Source organism: Anas acuta, chromosome 1, assembly GCF_963932015.1.
Source record: "Anas acuta chromosome 1, bAnaAcu1.1, whole genome shotgun sequence".
Lineage (NCBI taxonomy): Eukaryota > Metazoa > Chordata > Aves > Anseriformes > Anatidae > Anas > Anas acuta.
In genome coordinates, this window is record NC_088979.1 from 187,364,807 (window position 1) to 187,378,036 (window position 13,230).

The following is a 13,230-nucleotide window of genomic DNA, read 5'->3' on the forward strand; positions in this document are numbered from 1 at the left end:
ACTACAGGGTTCTGATTTAAAAATTTCAGTCAAACTGAATTAAAAAAAAAAAAGGCAACAAAAACAATCAAGTAAATAAAAAACAAATAGGATTAGGTTTTTGGCTTCTAGCTAGTACAACTCATACTGCTTACAGTGAAAGGAAATTACGATATTCAACACAACATACTCACACCTATTTTGCTTTTTTTTTTTAACTCTTCTCTGTGAGAGTTTTTTCATGAAAATCTGTAGAAATCATTAAGAATATATCTCAAAATAAAATGATGTATGATTATTTAATACTTTCTCTCTTGAAAAAAAAAAATGTTATTAAGTAGTTTAAATGTAAATAAGCTTTTTTTTTTTATTTTTATTTTTATTTTTTAAGAGCCCTGTTATCAACTATATGCCATTACTGAAAGAATAAAGCCTTTCAAAATCGTGTATGTCGTAGGTAAAACCTTCAATTAGTAAATACTTTCATATTACATGCAGAGTACCACAGGATAAAATGATATTTTTCTGTGGAAGAAAATATTTCTGTTCTCTAATAGAAAATAAAATCTGTCTAATTCATATTGATTATAGCAAGCAAGTTATAGATATTATGATTTTTTAATTTATGCATGCTGAAAAGCTGAAAACATTCCCTTCAATTCATTTAAAGAAATAAAATCAGATGATGAAGTCATAATATCTGTGGGTCCAATAGCAATAAAACTTGATCTAAATCTATGGGTCTTTCTAGGGTTTTAGATTCCATGTTCACCCAGAAATCTCCTGATTTGCACATGCAGGCTTATATTACAGTTTCAGAGAATAATTTTTCCATGCATCACCAATTTGATGCCTAGCAACACAAGCTCTTTTAGTTCAAAATGCATAAAGTTAGATGTTATTAAAAATCTTGGCTAGATTCAGATACTCTTTTGTCAGTGAACACAATGCAGGAGTTGTTTCAAAATCAGATCATAGGAACATATTCAGCAGTTTTCTATTACAATATTGAAGTCTTTCTGACAACAGAGCCATGCCAACTCCTGAGCAGAGCTGAATATAAACAATTCCCACTGAAATAAAGTGCAACTTAAGCACTTAGTATGACTCATGATCTGCAGTTTGACATTAATCTGAATATCAGATATTTAAATTTATTTTTGATTTTTTAAAGTATGTATTTAAGCAGAATTTGAAAAATTCCATATTATCTATCCTTCCTTGAAGAAAATCTCCTGCACCAAGATCTCCTGAATTAAGCATCATCCAATTTCAAACAATCCTATTACCTTTTCTTTTCCAATTTTAGTTCAGAACAAGAGACATTATGGCAAAGAATTGGTTTGCCCCAAAGAACAACAATCACTTTTAAGCTACAACTGCAAAAATTTTGGAAATCTAACAAGAAAGAGCAACTCCAACAAAGCTGCTGAAAAAAGTTATTTAATGTGAAGTAACAAACCAGAATTGGCTCAGCTTCTGTAACTCAGCATGGGAAAAACCTGTTCAAATGAATCAGCACAATTTCAAAACAGCTCTCAAATAAGAACTTTGTTTCAATCTTAACATATGCAATACACAGGGCTTTTTTTTTTATAGAATATAATCATAAATTTCATTTTTCTGTTACTAAAGTTTCTGGCATTGATAGCATCTACCTCCAAGATGCTTACTACATCATTTAGGACCTTGTAGAATCCAAATCTTTCTATTGAAACAAATGCTGTGTCTGTCGAAGTAACAGATTACACACAGGAATTCTTCATGCTTCTACAGTTAGACAACATTTTTAAAAATAATCTCTACCATTTTTTTCTTGAGGATATATATATGTTGTTAATAGAAGACAGGAAAGTTGTTATCGTTACTGAAAAAACACAAAAAGGTAACTAATTTGGATAATCTTAATTTACAAATGTAACGTACGGGTGCACAGCAAAGTAAAAAGTGGAAGACTGAATTTTTCAAAACTTCCCAGGGATTTACTTTATAAATTCAGTGCTATATTTGTCTGGAATCATCCTTACCATATGACTGCTATAGCTTTCCAATATTAAAGGGAATGATTCAGGATTTTGGTTGTGTAAAACAACAGAATTTGTCTCAAAAAATGTTTTTAGAGCTCATTTTACAAAGAAAAGTTCACTGTAGAATGCACAGTTAAGAAAATGTTAAGAATAAAAATGTGATGAAAGCCTTTTCCTTTTAAGAGTCGGTTTAAGTATTTTCAGAGTTTCACTGCAACAACACAGTACGTTATGTCCCCTTAGTAATTACTAATCTTATTGCAATTTTCAGACTACCACTTAGCCATCTCAAGCACATAAACAGCACAGACATTAGGAAGATAGGAAAATAGCTTTCAGCCCTTCCATTCTGAAATAAGCAGTAAATTTTAATTAAGATAGATCCTCTTCTAAATAGTTGCATAGGAAAGAAAATAGAGTCTGTGGAGATTCAAGATATATTCAGGACCCATTTTGAAATTTAATTTTTTCCAGATAAGACTAATGTCCTAACTTACTGCACCTCATATTGCTGTTGAATATAATTGCTTAATATCTTGTTATATAATTTTGAATCATCTCCTTTCTATCTTACTATTAAAAATGGAACAAAAAGAAAAATACATGCAAAACCAAACCAGCCAATATTTAAACATAAAGGACAAGTTTCTGAAGGCAATTCTGATACACAGTGAATACAAAGGGGGATTCAAGAGCAGAAAACCTTTTAAAAAATAAATAAAATAAAATAAAATAAAGTTGAGGATATATAAATAAATGTGGAAGCAAGGCATTAATATACATAAAACTATTTTAAAATGTATTTTACTATCTGGTACACTACTTTAAAGAGTAATTCACCTTGATTCAGTAGTTTGAGGACATGGCAATGCCATTCGTCAAATTCCTGTACAGTCTCATGTCAAAACCAACACATTTGATATGCTGCATTTTACAACAAAGAAAAAAGGAAAACCATCAGGGAAGTACTGAACTGAGAGATAACTTTATGTCAGGGTCCTGAGGGCTTCAACAGGCCCATACCTGTCTCCCCACCTTGCCCAGGGCCCCATGTCTGCCCCAAGGCCATCAGGCTCTGCCCCAGGAGGACCTGTCTCCAGCTCTTAACAGTGCTGCCCTGCACAGCCATGGGCCTCCTAAACCTGCAGGGCCTTGTCCCAAGGGACATGTCCCAGCCTCAACCAGTTCCTGTTTCCTGGGAGGTGCTTGGTGCCCGGGTCTGGGGCTGCCCCAGTGCCCCTGGCTGCCCTGCTCCTGTCTGGGGCTGGGACAGGCCATGCTGGCATGGAGACCGGAAAGCCATTAAGCTTTATGAGTAAAGCCAGTAACTACTGCACTCCTCACTTCAGTGACAGACCACAGCTTTCATGTTTTAACATATATTCACATAGAAAACACACAAATTTATTCCACCAATGTTGGTACAGCTTTCATGAAATTTACAGAAATAGCCTGCGGAGGAATTTGAGGGGGGTTGTATTGAGTTTCTATGTCTGTTTTTGGATAGTGAATTAAAACAGACCTTATAAATAAGGAAATCATATAACCAATGCTGCAAAAAATAAGTGGAAAAGATAACGCATTCAAGACCTTCCTTCTTAAAGAAGTTCTTCCACTCTGTAAGCCAGTGTGAACCACAAATCTCAGCTACACAGAGCTTCTCCAAGGAGGACCTGTAGCTCGGAGGGCTTCCTCTTCACTCCTGTTTATGCAGGTTCTGTTAATTGGTTCTGGAGAACTCCATTGGTTACAAAAAGGAAATAATTAAAAGAACTCAGGATTAAAAACAGCTAAGCTTATTTGCATAAATTGGGACATAGCTGTCACTCTATTATTTCCCTAAAATATTTAAAACTGTTAAGAAAAGAAAAGAAGAAGAAAAAAGAAAAAAGCACCCTTCCGTGTCTTTACCAGCTTCTACATGTAAAATAAACCTAGTCTGTTTATAAAACAAACAGACTAGCCACAGGGGGAAAACTGTTATTGGAGAGATGCTGATATTTCTCTTGAGAAAGACAGGAATAAAAAGCACAAGTTTGTCTAAAATGCTACTGACATTTGTTGGAGCCAGAAGCTGTACGTCAGGAAGGAACAAGTCTGTTGTGTTAGCAAAATATGTCACTGCAGGGACATGAAATCAGTTTGAAGGAACATGCAGATAAAGTCACGTATCAGAGGTAGACATAATGTAGCAGCACAGGTGAACTGTGCTTATAACTTCTCAATTTTTTCACTCTAGAATAACATGAGAACTATTTACACATATACCAGACCTTAAAATGTCATCATATAAGTACCCTTCCTACTGGTATCAAGACCTGCACTTCAAGATCTGAGGTTCTACAGCAGACTTGAGGTAAAATTTGGTCTAGTAAAGGTCATGTGGGAAAGGCAAATCCATATGCTGAAATTTTATTTCTTTAGATTTTGTTTATATTTATTAGAGCTTAAAGCACTGCATAAATTATAACCCCAAACTTCTGATTGACATTCCTATGCAACAAGAACTGTGTCATTACTCCATGCCTGAAGTAGGTTTGAATACATGTATGAGAAGGACAAAGTGCACAGCTGAAGACGACTGCAGCCTAGATATATCTGGCCTTGCATACGTACTATCCGCTAATCAATACTTGTAAATGAATGGAAATTTCAAGTGATAGAAATATTATTTTGTTTTTATAGGACAAATATGTCCAAACATTAAATCATCCATTGCATTTTAGACCTAAATAATTTATTTAAAATACTTGTTTATTTTTACTACTGCTCGTGACAACTACTTTCCCTTTTGGCAAACACTTATGACATAAGAATTATTTTCTTTCCAGTGATGGCATTGTGATATGAAGGAGGAAATGTTTCCTTATGTTGTTAAATGGTATTACAACAGTGAGAATGTGCACCTAGGGTTGAAAAGTGAAGTTCAGTCCCAGAATCCCCCGGAGTTTTTAATCTACTAAACCAAATTTAAACTGAAAACACCTACACTGTCTTTACACTCCCAAAAGCTTTTTTTTTTTTTCTTCTTATTTTCTTGTTGTTTTAATTATTATTATTATAATTATTATTATTGTAATGTGGAGTGTAGTTGGAAGGCTTATCTTGAGATCACTTGATGGATGAAAAGTGTTTAATATATGCATTCTTTTGTCATTTTTATTTTATTTTTTTCCCCATGGAATGAGTCCATAAACATTCTCCATCCAAAACATAGTCTTTCAAGGCTTTGTGTTCTGTGGTAGTGCACTTACTGAGAACATGCGGGCGAAACATCTCACACATAAACTCTGGAAATTATCTTATCTTAGTAACACTGCAAAAGATAACACTGAAAAACAGAGATATTGAATTAGCCTGGTATACATATCCCAGAAAGAAATAAATTTAATCAATGTTGAATGTCTTATTACACCTGGAATGTAACAATCCTACTGAATAATACAGGCCCATTGAAATATATAATAATATAATTAGAAGTATTGTGGATGAGCCCAAATCCAGGCTTGATGTTGAGAACCTTGAGAAGACAAAGGATCCTCAGGTCCAAAGCTTCAGCAGGCACAATTGCAGGTGCTTCTTGAAATGTCTCTCTCTCTGTGGTAACTATAGTGCATGTTTATGGTGTATAGGTTCAATTAATCTGCGTGGTAGCATGAATTCTCAAATCAAGTGCATAAGGATCAGAACACAATAGAATGTATCTGCTGTGTCTGCTGTTTCTTTATGGTAAGCTCTCAGAGTTTCATTACTGAACACACAAGAGCACTGTAATGTTCCTCAGTGGTACCCACATCTCCATGTTTACTGCATAGGGCAATGAAGCCCCTAATTTAGGTGTTATCCTGAACACATGGTTAGATTTTAGTGACTACAAGACCTAAGGGGCACCTAAAGAAAACTCTGAACACAAACCCCACTACTGTAGGTACATCACTGGGGTTTTAGATGATCACATTGTTTTAGAAGTTAAAAAAATACAGTTGCAGCATGCTAAATATATCCTTCCTGTAAAACTAATACCAGACTTTATCACCAACTAGAGGAAGTGAATTTGACAGACTTCTTAAGTGATAAATTTGAGTGATGGCTTTCATTTTAAAGGTTTATCTGGGAACAGTGCTTTACGCAAGTGTGACAGAAAAGCTTGAGTATGCTGGCTATTATTCTCAGCTGTTCCACAGACTTGGAGGAATGATCTTCTATCTGGGCCAGCTTCACTGCTGCATTTACCATTTTTATCCATTTTGCTCAAAATGACTTACGAAACAGGTGCATGCTGAAACTAAAAGTTTTCATGGATGAAATCCATGATTTTTATATCCCCGTTTCTAGTCCTCCAACAAGATAACCATTTATGGGATAAGATTCTTCTCTGCACAATTCAAACAAGGGTGACAGCAAAAGAGGTTTTTTAGTTCCTCACATATATCTAAGGCTGGCCAAAGACAGTGCAGTGAACACTGACTACAGTGAACCCACATACCTTTAAAATCAGTAAAGATTACATATATATATTTGTAATATATATATATAACCTCTTCCTGTGTCCTATTTATTAGGAACAATGTCTTCTATTTAAACAACTAAGTGTTCAATCACTGCAAACTCACAACATCCACTGTTTCACCTCTACACTGCACAGTGGGACTAGCACTCAAATGAGATATGTAGCATATGTTTACACTAGATACAGAATTATTCTCAGGACACTGAAAAGATGAAAACGTTTGAAGTGCACAAATACATTCTGTATTTGTATGTGCTAGACACAGAAGCTCTAAAACAGATACAAACAGAATTATTGACGGAAGCAAAACTTCAGTGTATGAGTTGATAACAGAAGACAATGTTAAAGTCTTTACACTGATAACCTTTTAAAAAACTTTAACTTTTTTTTTTTTTTTAATTATTATTCTCTTTATAACAAGGTCCATCTTTTTATGTACTGCTTATCAGTTTTACTAGCTAATAAAATGTTAAATTATGCTATCAATTTCCCAATGAATGCCTAATAAATAACACTTCTTCAGATCAAGGTCCTTAATAAAAAGGAACTAAACTGAAACCTGTCACTGTTTTATTCATCATTTTGATGAACAAGGTTTACTGTTACTCATGGTGCACCACCCTGAGATATGCTTCCCAAGACATAGAATAGACTGTAGCTAACAATTTTCTAAACACAGAGATTATGTACTTAGGTAAACACAAACAAGTGTGTGCACATATACTTGAATGTACTGTACTATATGACCTTAAAGATAAAGATGCTTTAACATGCTTCTTAAAGAAGATACTTCAAGATGCTTCTTAAACTGACCGTAAGCTATACGTGATTTTCCAAGACTCTTTACAATAGCTGTTATGCTGATACCAGAAAGTGAATCAGTAGGTCTGCTCTTTTTGATACCATAGTTGATGAATGTGATGTTTTAAACCTACAACATATAAACTTTAGTCCAATCAAATAAAAATTTCACAGTAGAAGCTACCTATGTAAGAAGCATTCCAACTGATTTCTAGGGGAATGCCATATGCAAAAAGGTGTCATGTCTGAGTCTGGAATTGGCTATGCTTTGAGTTGCTTTTTCTCACCTGCTTGCTAGAACTTTAACACCAGAATATTGACTGTAAGAATCTCAGTGTTCTGACTGTCTGGTGGATAACACCATATCATTTCTAATTTGGGATTAAGCGTATCACCAAATATCATACACTATATTTCACCTTCTATCAACTAAGAAGAAAAACTAAGTGTACATGAAATTTGATCAGCTCCACAGGTCACAATGAACCAGCACTCACCAGAAGTTCTTGGTGCAGAGGACAACATGAAAGCTGTCAAGTTATAAAGGCCTAAGCATCACTAAGTGCCACTTAGATACTTAGTGGTAATACTGAGGAAATGCTGAAGGAGAACTATTAATATTGTGGAGAAACATAAACATTTTTCTGTCTCCTTTTTGGTGAATATTCTTACATTGCTTAGGTCAGTGATTCTGGTACTGTGCTTCTGCTGCAATGGTATGTAAGCAGGAGAAAGTATAAAATTCATAGACAGAAGAATGATCCCACAGGGATTAGTAAGAAAGCAGCAAAGAGATTTATTGAATGAATGTTTGCACTCACTAGATATAATAAAACTTGAATGATATCAAGCAATCCACTTACATATATGAGATATACATGGTCATGTTGACTACTTATGGCCTGCCCTTCTTATTTTAATTTTCCCTGTGGCAATATAGCAGCTTGAATGAAAACTGAGTATAAGCTGATACGAATCAGGAAAGGAAAGCTGGCAATAAATATTTCATTAAAAAAGGAGTTTCTGAAAGGCCATATAACCTTTTGTTTAAATACTTCAAATCCAAAATGTATTAGGTGCAAACAAAATAAAGTTATTTTAATTAGGTATAGGTAATCTGAATTTACACAGCAGACATTAAAGGGAGAATTTTTATGACAATAAGACAAATTCTATCATCCAGACCAAAGATTGGGTATGGTATCTCTAGAGAAAATAGGCCATCACAGTGTATGTTACCTAAGGGGCAACTAAGGGTAGTGAACCAAATGATTAACCACAGCTGTAAATACACATCACATTATTTGTATGTTTATGTCTATGCCCACAAAAATGTATTTTTGTTTCATGCTGGGAAGGATAACAGCTGAGGGAGACAGACTTTTTTGAACAAACATGGGAATGTCACTTAAACTCATTGTGAGATAAAAAGGAGTCTGATATTATACAGAAAGTAGCAACTCTGTTATTATCAAGAGGAAGAAATGCATCAAATGGAAATCACACAGTCCTAGTTTAAAAGAGGAATGATGTCAAAAGCCTAGCATTTAGTTTCTGATGTTGCCATATATCTTCTCGTGTTAGAAGGAGGATACAGCACCAATTTCAGTGGAAGTACGCTACCATCAAACCAGAGAAGACCATAGGTAAATGAAAACATGAGAATTCTAGTATTAATCAAAATTCAACTCTTCTAATTTGATGAATTAAACAACTACAACATTTCACTACTCTTAAGTTAAAGCACTTATACATCTACTCTACTACATGAATTTTTGCATGACTGATAAAATCAATTGAAGTTATACTACTAACTTCATAGACAGAAAATTCAATGGAATAGTAATAAAGTCTCCCCACACCCAGCACCATCTGTTCAGCAAATTTGTTTTCCTTCCTGAATAACTATGATTCTGACCAAAGACATTTGTAAAATGAAGTCTTATTCCAGTGAAAGCTCTGCTTTAACTACCATTCATGTTATCCAGAGACAAGTCCACTACTTAGAAGTGACTGAAGAAATGTCTTCACAATTAGTGTATTTATGATAATCATACAAGAGATACTCGATTGGCTAAGGCCAATCAATGTGAACATAAAAGCACCAAAACAGAAGCTGTCCTCACTTATATTTCCACTGCCCTGAGCAGAATATACCTATGAATTCCAGTGAGACTCTTACAGATCCCACTGTAACAAGTATTTAGTACAAGGGATCACAACATAGCAATGACGTTAAAATCTTATATTATCAAAAATGGATAATATTAACAATCTGATTCTTTGGGATACCTTAAGCACTCAAATTCTCACAGTTCTACAACTACAGATTATTATTCATCAAACTGTATATCATCTCATTGATTTTCAGCAAAGCTGATCCTTAACAGCAAAACAGCCTTTAAGTGTAATGCTAAAAAAGGCTCACTCCAGCACAAGCCCTTCAGTATGAAGCCCCCACTGCAATCCCTGCATCACAATTTAGTTTCTTGTTGTTGAGGTATGAGGTAAAAGTCCCAGTTTCTCAAGAGTCTGCCACACGTTGTTTTGTGTTGTTGGTGTTTTTTTTTTTTCTTTTTGACTAGATGACCTCCAGATACATTTTTCAACCTATATCATTCTATGATTAAATGATCACTTCTTAAAGAAATGTGCTAATACATAATACACACTAGTGAACACTGCATCCATTCACTACTACACTCTGTGTGTACACCTTCGTATAACATAGATTCTTGGTTATTGCTGTTGATTATTCAATGTTTAAAATACGTGCATTTGGGTCTACTAATCTATTATGCTAGTAATTTCAGGTAAATAGCTTCTGTTTTCTACTGCTTCCTGATTTTATATATAAATATCAATTTGTCATAACAGAACTGCACTGTAGATATGAGATAAACTTGTTCCAATCCCATTGCATTTAATACCTGAATTCTGAAATCTTTAATCAAACAAAGCCGATCACTGCTGGAAAAACAAATGCAGAAGCAAAAGATCTCAAGACCTTAATAGTAGTAAAGTGCATGCATAAACTATTTCTGACTCTGCAAAACTGTTTAAGAGAATACTAAATTATATGCATTATAGAAATATTTCATACACTGTATATGTATATATAATTTAAATAATCTATACTTCAGTGTTGTTAGCATACATTCCATATTCAAAAACATCAGAGATGATGGAATATTGTTTAACAATAAAATTGAAATCTGCAGTAGTGTCCAACCAGAACATGCAAGTAAAATTATTGCCTAAATAGCAATATGTATATATACACAATACACACACACACACACAATGCTGTATATATTTGTATAGACACATGGATTATAAATGACATCTACCAGGAGAGAAGCATAATTAATCATTAATTATTAAGCGTATTATTAATTATTAAGTAATTATTAAGCATAATTATTATATTATTAAGCATTATTAAGCATTGAACAAATAGACCAGGAAAGGATGTTTTGATGTATAGGTATTGCACTGAGTTGAATCAAACCTTACCTACAAAAATGTATATATTGCTACTAGCTCACATTTTCCTATTCATATCTGCAACAATATTTCCCATGCAATATGCCCAGTTGTGAATGGTTGTACAAACACAAAGCAGTGAAGAACCAGGCCTTTGAACTACAAGGAAGGGGAAATTTAGTTCCGTTTTCAACAATGAATATTTAATAGATTCCCAGTTCTACTAACATCTGACAATCCTTTCTACCAATTACCCTTTTCACACCAGCTCTAATAGTAAAGACAAGAAGAAACGATCAGGATTGGACTGACTGCTTAACACTTTACATAAACCTCTGTACAGCCAGGCAAATAATAAAAAAGTTAGAACTCTTGTTTCTTGTCTTTCATATGTAACTGATTATGTAACTGATCTGCACAGTGAAAGTTTGATATTGATTACTGAGATTGTATATACATGCACGCAAGCGCACACACACACACACACACACGCATATCCTATCCTATCCTATCCTACTCTGTGATAGGAAATATTATATAAGTTTTGGTTTTTTTTTTTCCCTCCTCATATTAGAAAAAATCGCTGGTCGTAGTTACTGAGTGATCAGAAAACACCTAGAAAAAAAATGGTAAAAAAAAAAAAAAAAAAAGAAAGAAAAAAGAAAGAAAAATCAAGATATCTAGGCAACCAAACCTTTCCATATTGTAACAACTCTCTTGAGTGGAGACACTTGGGATTGGTGAAAAATTAGCATCTTTGCCAGAGTCCCTTGGAGACAAAGGACACAGATTTTGATATTTCAGCCCTAAACACAAAGAAGCAGCATCAGCAAAACATGAAAGAAAATAAATCTATTTAATAATCTGATTAGTTTTACCTTCCATTTTTCCCAGTGATGGAGTTGTATCTAGTGACAGTGTAAACATTTTACTTTGCACAATGTAAGAACCACAATAGAAGAGCGTAATTAGCGCTGGAAAGACATTCTCAAGGAAGTACTTTGATTTTAAAAAACTGTTGGAGTGATTGTCACCCCTGCTGTGCCTGGATTCTCTCTTGATGTGCATAAAGTGTGAATGCAGAACACATTATTATGAAACTCACTCATCCTTGCATTTGTGTGCTCATTGCTTTTGCCATCTTGTGGTGACCAAAAATAGAAACTTACAGAGCTGCATATAATTCACACTGGAATAATGTTGCTGCATTTTTTAATGAATTCTTCAGTGTACATACTGAAGATCTACAACTCATACCATGCTCTGTATTTTGTCATTTATTTAACAAATGTATATTCATTTTCCTTTTAAGATTGAGCTCACAAAAAAAAAAAAAAGTCTACGCACTTAAAAGAAGCAAAAACATGAAATGATTTAATACTACATAAATGCCTTCTAAAGGACTTTATCAAAACACACTATAAGATTTTTATTTTTTATTTTTTAAGAAATTAGAGTGCTTCTATTCTCTCAGCATATGTAAAGGCAATACCTTTATAAAAATGCCATTCACTGCAACTACAGAACAGTTTAATATGTGATAAAAGAAATTGGATTTGGACTTCATAAACCAGTCAATAATTATTTATGGAACAGAGACATTTGTGGGCTCCAGTATGTGGTTTCTCACTTAAATTATCAAGGAAAGCAATGAATACAAAGTACCAACCCTTCCTAAGTTTAACTTTTAAAAGAAGTAACACATTTCTGAGTTAGTGGTCCCAAGGGAGAGAAGATGAGGCCTTCTGTTGCTAAGCAAGAGTTTGCCAGTTATTTCAAGCTTTAGCTGGGTACAAGTAATAATCACTACTGCCTGAAATATATTGGAATGAAAGTACATGGGACCATTCATGACACTTCATCAGCATGCAAGAGGCAAACAGAGTGACTGCAGTGATTGAATACAGGCTCAGACTACTGGCTTTAATCTCCACCTCATTCATTGAGTCTTTACTTTTGGCACAGCTGTATGATAAACACTCTGACATTCTTCCTTGCCCACCCTCCTTTGGAATCTCATGATTGCTGTGTGTATGTTTGTTACGTATTTTAGGTGGGGAAGAGAATCTATGTCAAAAAAAAAAAAAAAAAAAAAAAAAGGTAATCTACAGGTTTACAATGATTTTATAATCAAAGCGTCATTATTTTTACTGAAGGGGAACTAATTCAAGCTCAGAGATCTGAGGTCTCTGCAGATCTCTTACAAGAAAGTAAGTTTATAATTATTTCTAATGCTTTCTACTTTCTTCTGTGCAAAATATACATACACAGTGAATGTGAATGTTTAAGATACATGAAATATATTGTGAATATATATGAAATATATATAATGATATTGCACATAATTTTAAGACTATCTCTTATTCTGATGTTAAAGAAATTGCAGTTCACTATTCAGTGTTGCTTTTTGTTTTGTTTGCTTTTTTT

The 13,230-nt window shown here is 34.0% G+C and overlaps 1 protein-coding gene across 6 annotated transcripts in view; it reads right to left on the reverse strand.

Moving 5' to 3' along the window:
* TAFA5 (TAFA chemokine like family member 5) overlaps nt 1–13,230 on the reverse strand; it is a 437,226-nt gene that overhangs the window by 212,206 nt on the left and 211,790 nt on the right. The window lies entirely within an intron of this gene.